This window comes from Staurois parvus, unplaced genomic scaffold (genome assembly GCF_062004578.1).
Source record: "Staurois parvus isolate SC_StPar_1 unplaced genomic scaffold, SC_StPar_1.0 ptg000249l, whole genome shotgun sequence".
In the NCBI taxonomy this organism is placed as follows: Eukaryota; Metazoa; Chordata; class Amphibia; order Anura; family Ranidae; genus Staurois; species Staurois parvus.
In genome coordinates, this window is record NW_028318045.1 from 13,103,244 (window position 1) to 13,120,424 (window position 17,181).

Consider the following 17,181-nt stretch of genomic DNA (forward strand, 5'->3'; position numbering starts at 1 on the left):
CATAAAAATGCAAGGTTTAAGTCATCCCATCTCAAGGACTAAGTTATTCCTTCATCAAGGCGACAATGGTTGCATGGGGAGGAATGGTGGACTCAGAAGGATTGCTAGAATATGTTGTACAAAGTAGAATTGTTCCTGGTACAAGGCAGGCTTCAGAAGCAGATTTTCTTTTGCTTTCTGTGTCCACTTTGGGAAAATTTTGACTCTCTTTCTATTGTGCAAACAAGTCAGAATGTAGGTAAAATCTACCTAACCACGACTTAGACAGCATTGAAAGCCTGACAATGTTTTTAAATTCTTAAGCTGGCCATAAATAGAATTTCGAAATTTCGAACAAAATTCTCTTAGGAAAAGTCTTAGAAAAATTTGTATGAAAATTCTCAGAACATTCAAAAGTTGATTGAAAGATTTTATTTGCTTTTATTATTTGAATTTGGGATTCATTGACTTTAGCAAATGAAAATTACATACTCTGTTAGAAATGTGTTTGTTCGAAACACAAAGACTATTCAGCATTTACAAGAGGCCTTTAACTGGAAAAGAAGGTCTAAGCAAGAAAGTTAGGGAATCCTGAAATTACAATTTTGAAAAAAGCACAAGGTCTTGTCCAGGGGCGGACTGACAACTCATGGGCCCCCGGGCAATAGGAAATCATGGGGCCCCTGTGCCCTCACCCACACTCAAACTACACCTAAAAAAGCCTATGAAAGGTACCAGGGGCATCTCATGGGGTCCCCTACAGACCCCGGGTCCTCGGGCACTGGCCGAGTGGCTAAATGGTCAGTCCGCCCCTGGTCTTGTCCAGTTGCTGGTTTAACAGCAAAAAGTGTTGGTAGCTTGGCACTTACAGTATATGCAATGTGCAATGTCTTCTGCCATGGAGAGTCACTCCACTACAACAGTTGAGAGCTGTCGAAGCAGTAGGTGTAAAGTACAGAGTAAAATATATATGTGTCAGTCACTTTGTTCCGACAGCATCAGTATCAAAGGCTCTTTTTTGCTTTACAGGTATTAGCAATTACGTTTTATACAGTATATTTAATACTGATTTACTGTGAATGTAATCAATCAGCATACTACATCTCGTCCCCATAGTGTTTACCAAAAGGAAGACATGGAGGAGGTGGAGGGTGCAGAGTGTCATTTACCACTGTATATACGCCTACATGTGTGACTCTATACCAGCCTTTCTCAACCAGGGTGCCTAGGCACCCTGGGTTACCTTGAGGATTCGTTAAGGGTGCCTTGGAAAAATGTCTAAAAAATTCCCAAAACATGTATACAAACCAGCAGGTGGAAGGAGCCTGCCTTTTAGTTACACAAAGTCACAGGTTTTCATTGCGCACCACTATGACCTTCTAGCTGCCGGTGTCCTGACAACCAATGACATCAGTTGATAATATGAGGATGTCAGCTACCTGCACAGCATCCTAGTTTGACCCTCCCCTTCCCCTCTCTGGCAGTCTAGGGTCACATTATCTCAGTGATGGAGAAAAACTGAGGGAGAAGATAAACCCTGGAATACTACTCAGTACCAGTGTGCAAAGGTGTATTTGCTTTGGAAGAATAAATCACCTTTGACGTTGGGTGTCCTACATGTGTGGATGTTGCTGCATTATATAAAACTATTAGAATAGTTTTTCATATTGTAGAATGGGGGCCCTTTTAAAATTATGGACAGTTAGTCCATAATTTTACATAGTTAGTCTGACTGAAAAAAGATAAAAGTCCATCCAGTTCAACCATTTAAAAAAAAAAAAGTTATAATCCTGTACCCACAGTTGACCCAGAGGAAGGCAAAAAAAAAACCCAGCAAAGCATGATCCAATTTGCTCCTGCAGGGAAAAAATTCCTTCCTGAACCCCAGAGAGGCAATCGGATATTCCCTGGATCAACTTTACATATAAATGTTAGTATCCAGTTATATTCTGTGTATCTAGGAAAGAATCTGGACCTTTTTAAAGCAATCCACTGAGCTGGCCAGAACCAACTCTTGAGGGAGTCTATTCCACATATTGTATGTCCCCATGTGTTTTAGCCAACAAAATACAAGTGGGACTTAGTGCTAGGCTTATCACCATTAAATGGAAGGGGGGGGGGGGTGGAGTGGATTCATAGTGCCTTGGGGTCACTATACATGTTACAATCTTACTATACAATCTTTGTACAGTGAACTGTATATTTGCCAAAATGATGTAATATAAGGGCCTACATAATCTAACCAATCATTTTGTATCCAATCAAGAATGCCCTTGACCTACAAAGTTGTTGGTAGATCCAAAGGAGATTTAAAGTGGTTGTAAAGGCTGAAGGTTTTTTACCTTCATGCATTCTATGCATGAAGGTAAAAAAACCTACTGTGTGCAGTAGTGCCCCAACAATACTTGCCTGAACCTCATAGCAATCCAGCGATGTGAACAACAGCCTCGGCTGTCCCGGTTCCCTCTTCATTGGCTGAGACAGCAAGTGGGAGCCGTTGGGTCCCGCTGCTGTTAATCACAGTCAGTCAGCCAATGAGGAGAGGGGGGGGCAAGCCAGCACTCTATGTGTGAATGGACAAACAGGGCAGCAAGCTGCTTGCTGTGGGGGCACCCAAAAGGAGGGAGGGGCCTGGAGAGCCTGCGGGGGACCCAAAAAGAGGAGGATCCAGCCTGCTCTGTGCAAAACCACTGCACATAGTAGGTAAATATAGACATGTTTGTTATTTTCCAAAAAAAAATTTACCTTTAGAATCACTTTAATTGGATTGTAACCTGTGCTGAGCTTTAGGTCCTTAGCACAGTGAAGAGAATCAGCCATAACCAGTGATAATAATTGTCACTGTGTCCTTGTTTGACTGCATTCCACGTCTAAAACGCTCTCCTTTATTGCTACAGTAGAAACATGTTTAGTTGACAGACCAAGCTTTCATCTTCGTGCATATTGAATCAATTAAATATAATATAGGAAAAGTTATTTCGAAGGGGTCAAGTTCGCATAGCGAATAAAAAAGAACAGTCAGAATGCAGAGCACTGGTGTATAGACCTCAGGGACATGAACAAGCTTTTATCTTTCTATTTTGTGGCTGGCAGGATGATAACAGCACTCAGACTACAGCACAGAGATAGAGAAAGACAGCAGCTATTGTTACTCCCCAAGCTTCTTGTTTACTCATCTGTAATGTGAGGTGTAAAAACCTGACCTTGAGTAAATGAGATTCTTTGCATGAACAAGGTTTCCATGTCTCATTCTCTGTTACAATAAAGTGGCAGCATTTTTGGTTACTGGCTAATAAAAGAAAAATGAAAGCTGAATTGTAGACAGATATAAGAGACACAAATTAAAGTGATAATAAACCTTTACATCACCCTACTGAAGTGACTAGCCTCATGTGATACACCATGCTTAATTAAATCCTCCTACATAAGTTGTACATGTTTGACTGCAGCCTTCCGAAGTACATATTTAAAAGTTTAAATGTTATTTTTCAACTTCCAGGAGATGGGGAAGGGGAATCTGAGGCACACACACTGCACAGCACCGAGCTGAATGTAATCTGAGACCTGAGTGCAGGGAATAGACACTCCCCTTCTACAAAATCTCACTGGAAGTCATGCACATCTGAGGCTGTCAACCACCTGCTGTGGACCTTCTTCAAGGATTTCCTGGTTTCTGGAAAAACTGTCAGAAATGACCCATAGGCTAGCCATACATTATACAATTTTCTGTGCAATTTCTGTACTTTCCTTTCCCGGGACAGGTGGGGGCAGTGTGACAGGAGGGGGGCAGTATGACAGAAGGGGGCAATGTGACAGGAGAGGGCAGTGTGACAGGAGGGGGCAATAGGACAGGAGGGGGGCAGTGTGACAGCTGGGGGCAGTGTGACAGCTGGGTGGCAGTAGAACAGGAGGGGGCAGTGAGACAGGAGAGGGCAATTTGACAGGAGGGGGGCAGTGTGACAGGTGGAGGGCAGTGTGACAGGAGTGGGCAGTAGGACAGGAGGGGGGCAGTAGGACAGCTGGGGGCAGTGTGACGGGTGGGGGGCAGTAGGGCAGGAAGGGGTCAGTAAGACAGAAGAGGGGCAGTGAGGCAGGAGGGGGCAGTGGGACAGGAAGGGAGCAGTGTGACAGGTGGGGAGCAGTATGACGAAGGGGACAGTGTGACAGGGGAGGGGGTGGTGTGACAGGAGGGGGGCAGCCATATGGGCCATAAAGCAGAGTGGCAGTGCTGCAGAATTCAAGGAGTAAAGCATGAGTATGGTAAAGATATCTTTCTGTTGATACAAAAGAAAATAAAAGTAAGGACTTAATATTGATGTGTCACCCCCCTCAACCCAGGATTCTGGAGATGAGCTCTCTTACCCGGTCCTTTTCTTGTATATGGCACTGCACAGCACCCACTGCCTTGGGGCAGCACTGGAGAAGCTTTGCCCAGCATATGTCCAGCTGAGAGCGGCTGGCAGGATGCCATAGATGAAGGAGTTCAAGCAGCCCTGGCTACCAGCACTGAGCAGGTTAATCAGGAAGGCCGCCATCTGCTCTCAAAGCAAAGGTATCATATACTTCAGCCAGCTGCTTCTCCACCATGTGCTTGTTATCCTCCTACGGGCTGGCAGGGGCTGAGGGAAGGCCAGGAGCAGGTCTCCTGGAGTGACCAGTACCGGCTCCATTCTCTCACGCTGCAGAGCTTGCACACTCCCATTGCCTGCACCTGCATTTCTGTCCAGTGCTCTGCGATATTCTGGAGGGGTCACCCATCCAAACAGGGCCAGTGCTTCCAAAACGACCCAATGTGTACTCTATGGAGAGGGTAGAGGCTGTGGTTCCCCCTTTTGAATCCAGGCACTCACTGTGTGATTGGGGCATCGCTGGTAGCTAGCTCCTCCACGCTGCCTGTACAAGTAGCTGCCTAGCTGGGGATTTTAACGTCGGCCCCCCCTTATGGAAGCACCGGCCCTCGCTGCGCCCTAGATGGCAGTGCACCCTAGGCAACTGCCTTGTTCACCTAGTGGTAGGGCTGGCCCTGCCTCTATACAGCAGTACTATGAAAGGTGGGGCCATGGTGAGAGCCAATCAGGTGTGCTGCATGCACATGTAATAGCAAGGAAGATGCTAACAGTAGTAGAGAGCAGAGACAGCAAAATCAAAAGAGAGCTCTTGTCTCTGCCCCCCCATCTCAGCAGTCAGCAGCAAAGAGGAGGACAGAATGCCTCCTACAGATCCTGCGTCTCTCTGTGCATTTGCAGCACCCCCTCGTCTCCACCTCCCAGGTCTCAGCAATCAGCAGACTCTGGCAATTGACTCCAGCCCACCCCCAGCCTATGCACTTTCTGCTTCCCAGCTCCACCCCCAGCTTCTTCATGGCACCAGCACACAGGGGGTGCACTGTGATGTAAGGGAGGATGAGGGGCTCTTGACATCTAATGTAAGGGGGGTTGGGTGCTCTGGACATCTAGTCCTACAGATACAACCAGCCCTTTGAGGGTAACCATAATACTGATGCGGCTCATACATTGCTCTTGTATAACCCCACCACATGGACACAAATGGAGCACGCAGTTTCCTTCTTTGTGAAATATAGCAGATAATAATGGGTCACATTTAGTGTGACTGTACCCTAAAGTTTATTCAGGAAGACAGTACAAGGAGCAATCATAATATTTAATGTGAACCAAAATATCTAAAGTAAATGATAACCCATAAAGCTAAGCGCCAGTAAAGCATGCACGCAATATATATGTCATGAAGTGACAGCAATATACAACAAATACATTCTGTACATAGACAAGAACAAATAAAACCTATTATCAAAGCTTATCTTAGCCCCCCCCCCAAAAAAAAAAAAAAGTAATATATTGCGTTTTGTCAGTCCAGATATGGTGGCTGCAATACAGCTGGGCCACCAAACATCCTAGCCTCCTGATTGGAAAGTGTTGCAGAATCAGCGCACATAAGAGGTCACCATAACTCTGCTCTCTCACCTGCTAAATAGTTTCCAGTATTGGACTGACAGCACTGTGCAATGCAGCCAAGCTTGATTGACCCACAGTACTGGCTACATCCTTTTTAAATTTGGTCCTGCTGTCCAGGGGTCTACTAAAATTGTTGTAATGTGCTGCGCAAACTGTTGGCGTTACATGAATCCTGTATAATGATATTAATAATAATAGTAATTCAAGTCCTAATGCTAACTGTATTTGAAATACATGTAGTGATTTCTTGTTCACTCATAATCGGATTAAACAGTGTTATATATGCCTGGGGTTCAGTATTAAGCTAATTAGGTTCACAGGTATGTAAATGAACTAAAAAAGACTAATGTTTCCTGTTAAAGTAAACCTGCCCTTTGAGTAAGAATGGGAGAGTTCACTTTAATGTCATGCCCCTCCACCCTAATACAGTATATCCCCAGAAAAAAAATGATAGTGGAATTAAACCTCTGCAAAAAGAATAATGTGGGCCCCAGGAGCTTTTAGCCATAAAGTGCTAGTATACTGAGGATATTAGCACATTATGGCAAACTTACCTGGCTAGTGATTCCCTCCAGCCTTGTATTGTCAGTGCTCCCATTGGTCATGGGTGCTGCCATCTTCTCCCGGTCTTCCTTCAGGGTTTCAGTTTTTTGGCTGCTTGGATGGCTGAGCCTTAACTGACATTACTCCCATGCATGTGCATGCAAATAAATGCTGAGGTGTGTGACTCAGTGCACACAAATGCTGACAGATAGAGAAAAGGGTGTCTGATAAAACAGACCAATAGGGGTTTATTTACTAAAGCTGGAGAGTCCAAAATCAGACTCCCTTCTGCATAGAAACCAATCAGCTTCCAGGTTTCATTGCCAAAGCTTCATTGAACAAGCTGAGGTTAGAAGCTGATTGGCTTCTATGCAGAAGGGAGTCTGATTTTGGACTCTCCAGCTTTAGTAAATAAACCCCATAGGGTCTTTTCTACCATAAAAATCCTATCCGTCAACATTTTTTATTTTTTTACATCTAACTCAGTGGTTCTCAACCTTCCTAATGCCACAACCCTTTAATACAGTTCCTCATGTTGTGGTGACCCCCAACCATAAAATTATTTTCGTTGCTACTTCATAACTGTAATTTTGCTATTGTTATGAATCGTAATGTAAATATCTGATATGCAGGATATATTTTCATTGTTATAAATTGAACATAATTAAAGCATAGTGATTAATCACAAAAACAATATGTAATTATATATTGTGAAATATTTTTATCACCCCCCTAAAAATACATCTGCCTCCAATAATGATGATTACCCCACTCCCCTCTATAATGACCTATCACCCCCATCAAAATACATCTGCCCCCTAATAATTACCCCACCCCCCTCTATATTGACCTATCACCCCCATAAAAATACATCTGTCCCCAATAATGATGATTAGCCCCCTCCTCTATAATGATCTATCACCCCCATAAAAATACATCTGCCCCCAATAATAACCCCCCAAATAATCTGCCCCTCATCCCTATAAAAATGTCCCCCCCAAATGATAGTTTGTCTGCCCTTCTCCCCCTCTATAATAATGTATCACCCCCATAAATTATACATCTGCCCCCCATAATAATTTATCTGGGGCGGGGTACAATGAGAGCCCCTCCCACTGTACGATGGGGTAGGCACTAACCTGGATCTGCCCCGATCTTGTTGGGTGATCCGGGCATGACATCGGCCACGTTCAAGCAGTTCATGGGGACGGTTGGTCGGGTCATTCAGGGTGGGAAACTTTGAAATGATCAGAGCGGCGAGAGATCTCCGCACAAATCCTCCGCGTCAAACAGCTGCGCGCGTTCCGGCACAAAACCCGACCAATCAGGGACGGACCGGTCTACCAATCAGCGAAGGCAGAGGGAGTTAAATCCCCCTACCCGGAGAGGGGGGCGTGCCCAGGTGTGATTGACACGTGTCTTGACAGCGGTGTCTCGGTTCCTAAAACCATCGGAAATATGTGTTTTCAGATGGTCTTAGGCAACCCCTGTGAAAGGGTCGTTCGACCCCCAAAGGGGTCGCGACCCACAGGTTGAGAACCGCTGATCTAACTGAACTACAGTATTTTCTGACGTATAAGACTACTTTTTATACTTAAAAATATACCCCAAAAATTGGGGGTCGTCTTATACATGGGATATAAAATGTGAACCTTGAGTTTGTTTGGGTCAAGCTGGCTGGCTGTGTGGTAATACTGTACAGACAGTATACTGTGCTGAGCCAAGCTGGCTCAAAACAAATGTCCCTATGACAGATTAATCTGTCAGCCCGCTGGATGTGCGGTATATACAGTATACTGCGCTGAGCCAAGCGGTTTCAAAACGTACCGGTATGTCCCTACTGTAATCAGCCCGCTGGATGCGTGTATGTATGGTAGCTGCGGCTACATACAGTATACACTGGGCCAATCACGGCGAGTGATGTATTCTACTAATGAATACGAAGCCTGCTCGGATTGGCTGAGTCAGAGAGGTGGGCTGATGATGTCACAACCTCAGCTGTATGTAGCTGAAGCTACCGTATTACTGCACATCCAGCGGTAACCATCTGATTTGGAATTTGATCCATATGATGACTGTCTTACAAATGTATCACAAGATGTCATTCATGAATTTATGATGTCAGAGGATGAACATGAGGATTTTGAAGGATTTTAAGTACCGGTAAGTCATAACCATTTCAATTAAAAAAATCTGTTTTTAAATGGTGTTGCCTCGGAAGGGGGGTAGTCTTATACGGTGAGTATAGCCCAAAACCTATGTTTTAACTGGAAAATTAGGGGGTCATCTTATACACCCAGTTTCCTTATACGCCGGAAAATACGGTACATTTAAATGCCCATTCACATGTTAAAGAACTGGGCTCAATAACTATGTAAGCTCTGTGTACCTCCTGTGGCTATGGTCACTCAAGTCCAAGTATTGTATCCTGGGAGAGAAGACCACATACTCCCCCATACCTGGAAGTACTGGGTATTTTGGAAGGCTCCAGGAGACAAACGGAGCAGCAAGGAAAAGGTAAGTATCAATGGGTGGGTAGGTGCCCTACCAAGAATTGTCAGATAGGGAAGGAGTTAGCTTGCTGGGAGGGTTAGCAGTAGTTAAAAGGAAGACCAATGTATATAAACTGGTTGTTATAAACTACACAAACTATGTCAATCATTTCTCTGAGACTCAGATCACCAATGTCTAGAAAGGGTTAGCACTGCAAACTGACATTTTTGAAATACAAAAAAATACCTCTGAAAATGTCAATAGTGAAAGATTGATGGATTAAAGAAAGGGTACAGGTCCTCTTGAAGCCATTGCAGAAAACAATGCAATACTTTGTGTCCTTCTACATATCCTGGTTGGTAGAAATAGGTTTGTAACATGGACATTATTTATGTGAAGGCCATATCTGTGATTTGTCAACCTTTGACCTGTCTGGTCAATAGCTGTTGACAATAGGATTGCTATCTGTTAACTATAAATTGGGTATACTATAAAGTACGATGAGTTCTTGTAGGGTTATAATTGGGTAGAAAAACACATTTTCACGTTGTTAAGCTATCTTTCTGCAATACACTCACCCTGCTGGGAGGTTTGTCAGCTTTACAAGACGCAGTAGGGCAGACAGTATGATTAGACAGTTACATAAGAACACATGTTGATTAGCAGAGTAGAGTTTCAGATGACCCTTGTGCTTAAAACAGACATAGTGGGTCAGATACTTATAGACTTTCATTAGAACCTTAGCCTTTGTGAATTTTATTTAAAAAAGGAACAAAAATGTATTTTGTCTCTTTGTAAAGCAACTCCACATCCTTCCAGTACCAAGTCACATGTCCCAGTGTCAAGGCAGGGGCAGAGACATTAGTAACCTCTGACTAAAGCCTGAAAATAAGAGGTTATTAATGTTACAAAAATTCTCGTACGACAGAATACAACTTCGGAAGTTATGTCATGTATTGTATTGTAATGTATTCTTTCGTTTCTGAACATGCGTGGTCTTAGTCTTCCCATTTTTTTCAGATGAATACTGTACTTATGAAAAGAAAATAGTATGTTCTGGTATCATACAAGAAAAATTTTCGTGTTTATTCCTCCGGATAATTACGCATGAACTGTTGTGATTGGCTCTCCAAAGCTGTGTAGTAATGATCAGAAAACAGTATTTTTTGTCCAATTTCCTGATCATGTGTACTAGACATTAGGCTCAGGGCATTACTAGGATTGTGATAGACATGGGGCACCCTGGAGCAAGCAGTGATGCAGCATGCCTGGTGCATTGCAGCGAATGGTGGATGTGGTCACCTTGCGCTAACAGTGGGAGGGGCTTATAGAGGTATGGTTAAATAGAACCTAAGCCTACTTGCAAATATGCCACAGTCTTTATACCCTCAAAATAAAAGCATGCAATGTACAACATAGCATATAGAGTGCAGGGTTTAAGAGCACATAATGCACTGAATCCAGGGGTCTGGAGTATCTAATGTACAGCATACAGGAGTCAAGAGTATGTAAAGTACAGCATACAGGGGTATGGAGTATATATGCACAAAATTTAGGGGCCAGGATTATGTAATGCACAGAGTGCAGAGACTGAGGGTATGCAACGCACAGTTTGCAGGAGTCAGGAGCACATAATGCACTAAGCACATTAGTCAGAAGTATGTAACAGATGGAGTGCATGAGTCAGTAGTATGTAATTTACAGAGCTCAAAAGTAAGGAGTTTGTAATGTACAAAATGCAGGGGTCAGTACTATGGGAAGTACAAAGTGCAGGGGTCAGTACTATGTAAAGTGCAAAGTGCAGGGGTTAAGAATATGTAATGTACAGAGTACAGAGTCCAGGAGTATGTAATGTACAGTGGTCAGGAGTATGTATTCCTGCCCCAAAGCACAAGTCCCTTACTCTCTAACAAAACCTCCCCATGAAAAAGTCCAATCCTCAGGATAAATGTTCTTCCTCCCAAGGAAACCTCTCCTCTGCAGGAAAACCTCTCATTCTTCCCTGGCTGGACCCCTCCCCAATCCCCAAGATAATCCTGTTTACCCCAACATCAAAAAAGAACAAATCCCCCAATAAATACCCCAAAACCCAACAAAATCCCTCACCCTTCTAAAGAAACTCTAATCTCCAAGTCCCAAAAAAAAATCTCCCACTTCTCAAGAAATTCTGCTCCGCACTGTCTGCAAAAAAATACCCACCTTCTTAACAAAAAGTATACCAACCTTTTCTTAAAGGGACTTCTTCACTTTCTTTCAGTAACGGATACTGAATGCTGCAGAGAAAGGTGCTAAGCAATGATGTGGTGCAATTTCATCCTGTGACCCCAAAGTCACGTCCTTCCTGGGCTAACAGTGGGTTGAAAGATGCTGGGCAAGCATCTGTCAGATTTGATTGCTGTCTGTGTTTCGGTTGGGGAGATTCGCTCTCCCTATTTGTCCTGATGACCCTTGTGGCCATGATCAAAATCCTTATGCTTTACACACTCTATACAAAACAAAAACAGAGAGATGCAATTTTTGAGTCTATTTTATGTTAGAATTGAAAAGCAATTGAAGACATAAATGGTGGTTTTGTTTGCGATAGGATCGAAAAATTCTGATTACTTTTTTTGATATTGCTGTTGTTTTTCTTTGTTTTCTGTTCATTCTTTTAATTAACTATATTGAAGCTATCGATTTATTTCCAGGTGTTGGCTTCACAAAAAACTTAATTATGATGGTCAATCAAACTTGTAGATGGTAGATTGTTTATTTTCCTTGCATTATTTGTGATCGTATGTGTAACTCTCAGTGTCTGCAAATTAATTGAAAATTGCCTAATAATGCTGGCAATCTTTAAGCAATTTCATTCGCTTTCAGCCAGCTTTCAATTGCAAAGACATTCAAATCCATCAATGTGACCTACCAGCAGTGTCCATACAGTGGTCTGACATCTTCCCACCTTGTCAGTACTACAACCATGTACAGCGGTGCTTTGTGTCCTCAGCAGGTGGGCATGTCGGATTGCTGTACGGACACCGCTGCTTTCATACAAAGATAAGTGGTCCTTCCGTGAACCCTGATGCCCATTCCTTGGATCTTTCAGTCGGCACTGTGGAGTCTGTGAATGCCAAGCCTTGCCCATGTAGGCTTTTGCCTCAATAGTAAATGTTTATATGTAATTTCAGGCAAATCTTTAACTGTCTTTACAATGTATTGCAGCTTGTGTCCTTATTGGAGAAGCTTCCCTGACTTCCTCTCGGTAAAGGAACTGAGGGACAAAATAAATAAATAAAATTAGTAGAGGGGTAACGTTAAAACTTACAAATACAACAGAATTCAAAGTGACACTGCTCAACGTTACATCCAAGTGTCAGATTTTATAGATTTTTCAGGTCTCATTCGGCAGACAAAGTAGAATACAGTCAGGAGCGGACTGACAACTCATGGGGCCCCCGGGCAATAGGGGATCATGGGGCCCCTGTGTCCTTACCCAAACTCAAAAAAGCCTATGAAAAAGGTACCAGAGGCATCTCATGGGGCCCCCTACTGACCCCGGGCCTTCGGGCAGTGCCCAAGTTTCCAAATGGTCAGTCCGCCCCTGGAACCTAACTAATCTCTTTTCTTTAGTTATTTAAATGATGGTACGGCAATGTAGCACAAAAAGTGTTTTCCAATGCAGTAACACGCATTTTACCATGCATTCCTGCAATGGCCAGCATTACTAATCCACTTTTCTGAGCCCAGGTCATCCTGTACCAACCTGTATGGTGATAAACTCATCCCTCTGTCCCTCTGCTCTCTCCTTCTATCATCATGCTCCTTGGCAGCAGTTTTATCATTTGTTTCTCCTAGAAATATTTTTTTACCTCAATTAACCTGTGCCCCTGCTCCCCCCCTTCCTGGTTTCCCACCTAGGCAGGGTGAGGTATACAAAGCAAGCATGCGACCTTTAGGAATTTCCATATCACACATCCCAGGAGGCATTGCAGTATTTTTCTCCTGTCTAGATGACAGTGCTTGCGGCATTTAAGCAGGCACAAATTCAATTTTCGTATGTGGACTGGCACACAGAACATGGACAAGACCAGAAAGAGACAGCCAGCTCCTGATACTGGTAAAAAGAAGATGGTAGCAGGGAGCAAAAACATGCTACCAGAACAATAGTTACAGATAGGACAATGCCAGTTTGCGTGTTCTCATAATTATATATTTTTTCACATTTACCAGAAGAGATTTTATTACATTTTGGATTGGAGGTGCAAGGTCTGATTTAACATCGAAGATACTAAAGATTTTATCAGGGCTCGATTGCAATATATTATAGAAGTTGCTTACCCATATTTGAATTTTGGCTGTAGGTGCATTGCTTGACAAATATGCCAATATTGGCCTGCTGTAACCCCAAAGGACTGCATGCAACACATGGATTTTGGAGTAAGTTTCAAACAATACCAGACAATGCAGATAGTTCACTTAGAGCCAAAAAGCAGCCACACCTAAATTTAAAAATAGCAGTTAGTATATTAGCTGCTGACCAAACTCAAATTTTACAGGCATAGTTGAGGTTTAAGCCAATCATGGATTCAATCCATCTATGGGCAGGCTGGTTGTACTTAAGCCGATCCATCAATCAACCTACATTGTATAGCTCCACTTTAAAACTGAACTCCGGGCAGATAACAAAATGCACCAATGAAGGCAGTTAATAGAATAAAATATGGTTACTAAAACTAGTAAAAACATCTAAATTTAATTTGATATAAACCTCTTCTGATCTTCATACAGCAGAGCTCAGACTGGGTGAAGGAAGAATGGCACAAACAATCAGGTGTCCTGCATTCATCGGTGATGACAAGGAATATGCAGGAAGTGAAAAGATAGAAGGATGTGCTGCTCTTGCCCCTTCATTGTCCAATCATAGACTGGGAGAAAGGAAGTGACCTGGGTTTATAAACTAATTGCAGAAGAGAAAAGTCAGGACACGAGCCTGGATCAACTGTGTTGCAAAGACATGTGGATCTTAGACCTAGACTGAGAGAATTACAAACCCTTTGGCAGGTAAAATAGCTTCTGTATATGCAGTGGGTATAGAACCCCCCCTTTAAAATTAGCACAGCCTGAAATGAAGACAGACACAGTTTTTTTTATCTAGCTGTATTTACTCTTGCAGCTTATAACATCCAAGTGAAGTATATAACACCAACATGTCAGGAAAAAAAAATTCAAAAACAGAATCACTGAGTTGGAAAAAGAATCACCCCCTTGTGTCAGGATTTTGTTGAACCAACTTTTGCTTTAATTACAGTTTAGTCTGTTGATATATGTCTCTACTAACTTTGTACTTCTAGACTTCGCAATATTTGCCAACTATTCTTTGCAGAACTGCTCAAGTTCAGTTAAATTTGATGGTGACCATTTGTGGACTGCAGTCTTGAAGTCATTCCACAGATTTTCCATGAGGTTTAAGTCTGGGGCCCTGACTAGGCCACGCAAGGACATTCACCATCTTCTCCTTCAACCACTGTGTTCTTCCTATTGACAACTTTCTGGCAGAGGGCAGCAGATTTTCCTCAAGTGACGGTATTTTGCCCCATCCATTTTTCCTTCTATCCTGACAAGTGCTCCGGTCCCTGTTGCAGAGAAACACCCCCATAACAGAATATAACCACCTCCATGCTTTACCGTAAGAATGGTGTTATTTGGATGGTGAGCTGTATTGGATTTCCACCAGACATATCGTTTGGTGTTGGGGCCAAATAATTAAATTTTAATCTAATCTGACCATAACATCTTTTTCCATGTGGCCCAGAATCTTCAAGGTGCATTTGGCAAAGCACAGTGGTGACTGCTTGTGTCCTTTCTTGAGGAGTGGCTTTTTTCTTGCAACCCTCCCATATAAGCCACATTTGTGGAGAATTTGTGATATAGTTGTCACATGCACACAATGACCACTCTTTGTCATAAATTCCTGAAACTACTTCAGATTTACTGTAGGCCTCTTGATAGCCTCTCTGATCAGTTTCCTCCTGGCTCTTTCATCCAGTCTGGAGCAAGATCCTAATCCAGGGAGGGTCTGTGTTGTACCAAACACATTCCACTTCTTAATAGTAGACCTCACCGTGCTTCTAGAAATTGATAAAGCCTTTGAAATATGACTTGTGCCTGTCCATAACTTTATCCCAGAGATATTTTGACAGTGCCTTGCCACCCATAGTTGATTGTTTGCTTCAGTTGCACTACCAGGGACTGAAATGCTCCAGAAAAGCTCTTTTTATGCTGAGCTAATCAAAATGACCACAGCTGATCACAGTTGAATGTCAAATTACTTTGTGTGACATTGAGAAGGTGATAAGCTACACCTGATTCAGTTTACAAGTAATTTTTAGGAGGGGGTGATCCTTTTTTATCTGACATGTTGGTGTTATATCTCTCACTTGGATGTTATAAGTTACACTGAGTAAATACAGCTGGATAAAACAAAAACTGTGTCTGTCTTCATTTCAGCCTGCAAAGTAACAAAATGTGGTTATTTTAAGGGGGCGTGATTCTTTTCTATATCCACTGTAGATTTAAATTTTACATTGACCTGTCTGCATGGTGTTCAGCTTTATTGACATGCCAAATGAAAAGCAATACGAGTTAATTTTTAAAACCTAAGTGTAGTCTAAATAAAAAAACCCACAAAACTCAGCACAAAGGACATAGTTTACTTAATCCCACGTGTCCCTTGTAGTGCTGAATCCTAGTTTCCTTGATGCTATGGTTTACTGCACTTTCCATATTATTATCATTCCTTGTACTACCTAAAAGTAAATATATTTCAGTAATACAATATACACAATTTTAGCAGATATATTTTCGGTGACAGCACAAATAATTTGCCCTTTTCTCTGTATTATTAGTTTCAGAGAATTTGGCGTCCACAGGTTTTCTCCCATTTTAAAGGTCTGGGGAGAAGAAGAGGGTGTTAATGGTTTTTCGGTGAATAATGGATTATATGCAAGAACTTGTCTAAAGAAATCTTCAAGGGAGGAAACCTATTTGATCTGCAATAATTAAACCGGGAAGGAAGGCGAGGGAGCCACCAAGGAATTATCTAGGGCATGTTTTTATTCTTCAGAAAAAAATGAAAATTATTCAGGGGGATAAATTTTTATGTACGTGGCTCCAACCATCATCCAATCTTGCAGCACGCACAAAATACATAATATAAATGATACAATGATGACTTCAAAGAGTTCACAGCCTGTGACAGCTGAAGGCAGTGCTGTGCTAAAATGGGAGACATGGGGATTAAAACATTTAAAAGGTCAACCTGTTCAAATGTAATTTTTCTCTGATTGGCCGTTTCTAGTGGACTAAATCATCCCCTAATTCCTTTCCTTTCTTGGGGGGCTACAGCGGCATGTTCTCCTTTCCCATTTGTTTATACAATGCAATAAAAATTCCAGCAGGAAATATTCTTATGATTCTGACAAGTGGGCGGAGCTCAAGTGCATGGATGTCAGTATTGAAAACTTAAAAAGCCAGGAGGAAATTCAGCCACTACTGAAAATGGAAATATGAGTCTTTGACATAAGTGATATTGGCTATGGTGTTTGAAAAGTACATAATAAGAAAAAATTCTTGCCTATTCCAACCAAGACACCAATTTCAAATGTAATTTCTTCTTTTCATGTGTGAAAATGAAAGAAGGGATCTGAAAGAAATGTTCTGGTTAGCATATACTATATATAGAACATCCAATCACTTTCCAAAACTTGCCGTCTTAACCTCCGAAACATCTCCAAAATACGCCTCTGTCTAACCAATGACACCACAAATTTCCTAATTCACTCCCTGGTTATCTCTCATCTCGACTACTTCAACTCCTTCCTCATTGGCTTACCTTTACATAGGCTATCCCCCCTCCAGTCCATCATGAATGCTCCTGCCAGACTCATCCACCTTCCAACCGTTCAGTGACTGCTACTCCTTCTGTGCCATTCCCTCCATTGGCTGCCACTCACCCAACAAATTAAATTCAGAATACTAACAACAACTTACAAAGCCATCCACAACCCGGCCCCCAGCGACATCACTAACCTAGTCTCAAAATACCAACCAAATCACTCTTCGTTCCTCCCAAGACCTTCTGGTCTTTAGTTCCCTTGCCACCTCCTCCCATGCTCGCCTACAAGACTTCTCCCGAGCCTCTCACATCCTATGGAAT

The 17,181-nt window shown here is 42.5% G+C and overlaps 1 protein-coding gene across 1 annotated transcript in view; it reads left to right on the forward strand.

Moving 5' to 3' along the window:
* The window catches only part of SHISAL1 (shisa like 1), a 210,695-nt gene that overhangs the window by 176,666 nt on the left and 16,848 nt on the right, over nt 1-17,181 (forward strand). The window lies entirely within an intron of this gene.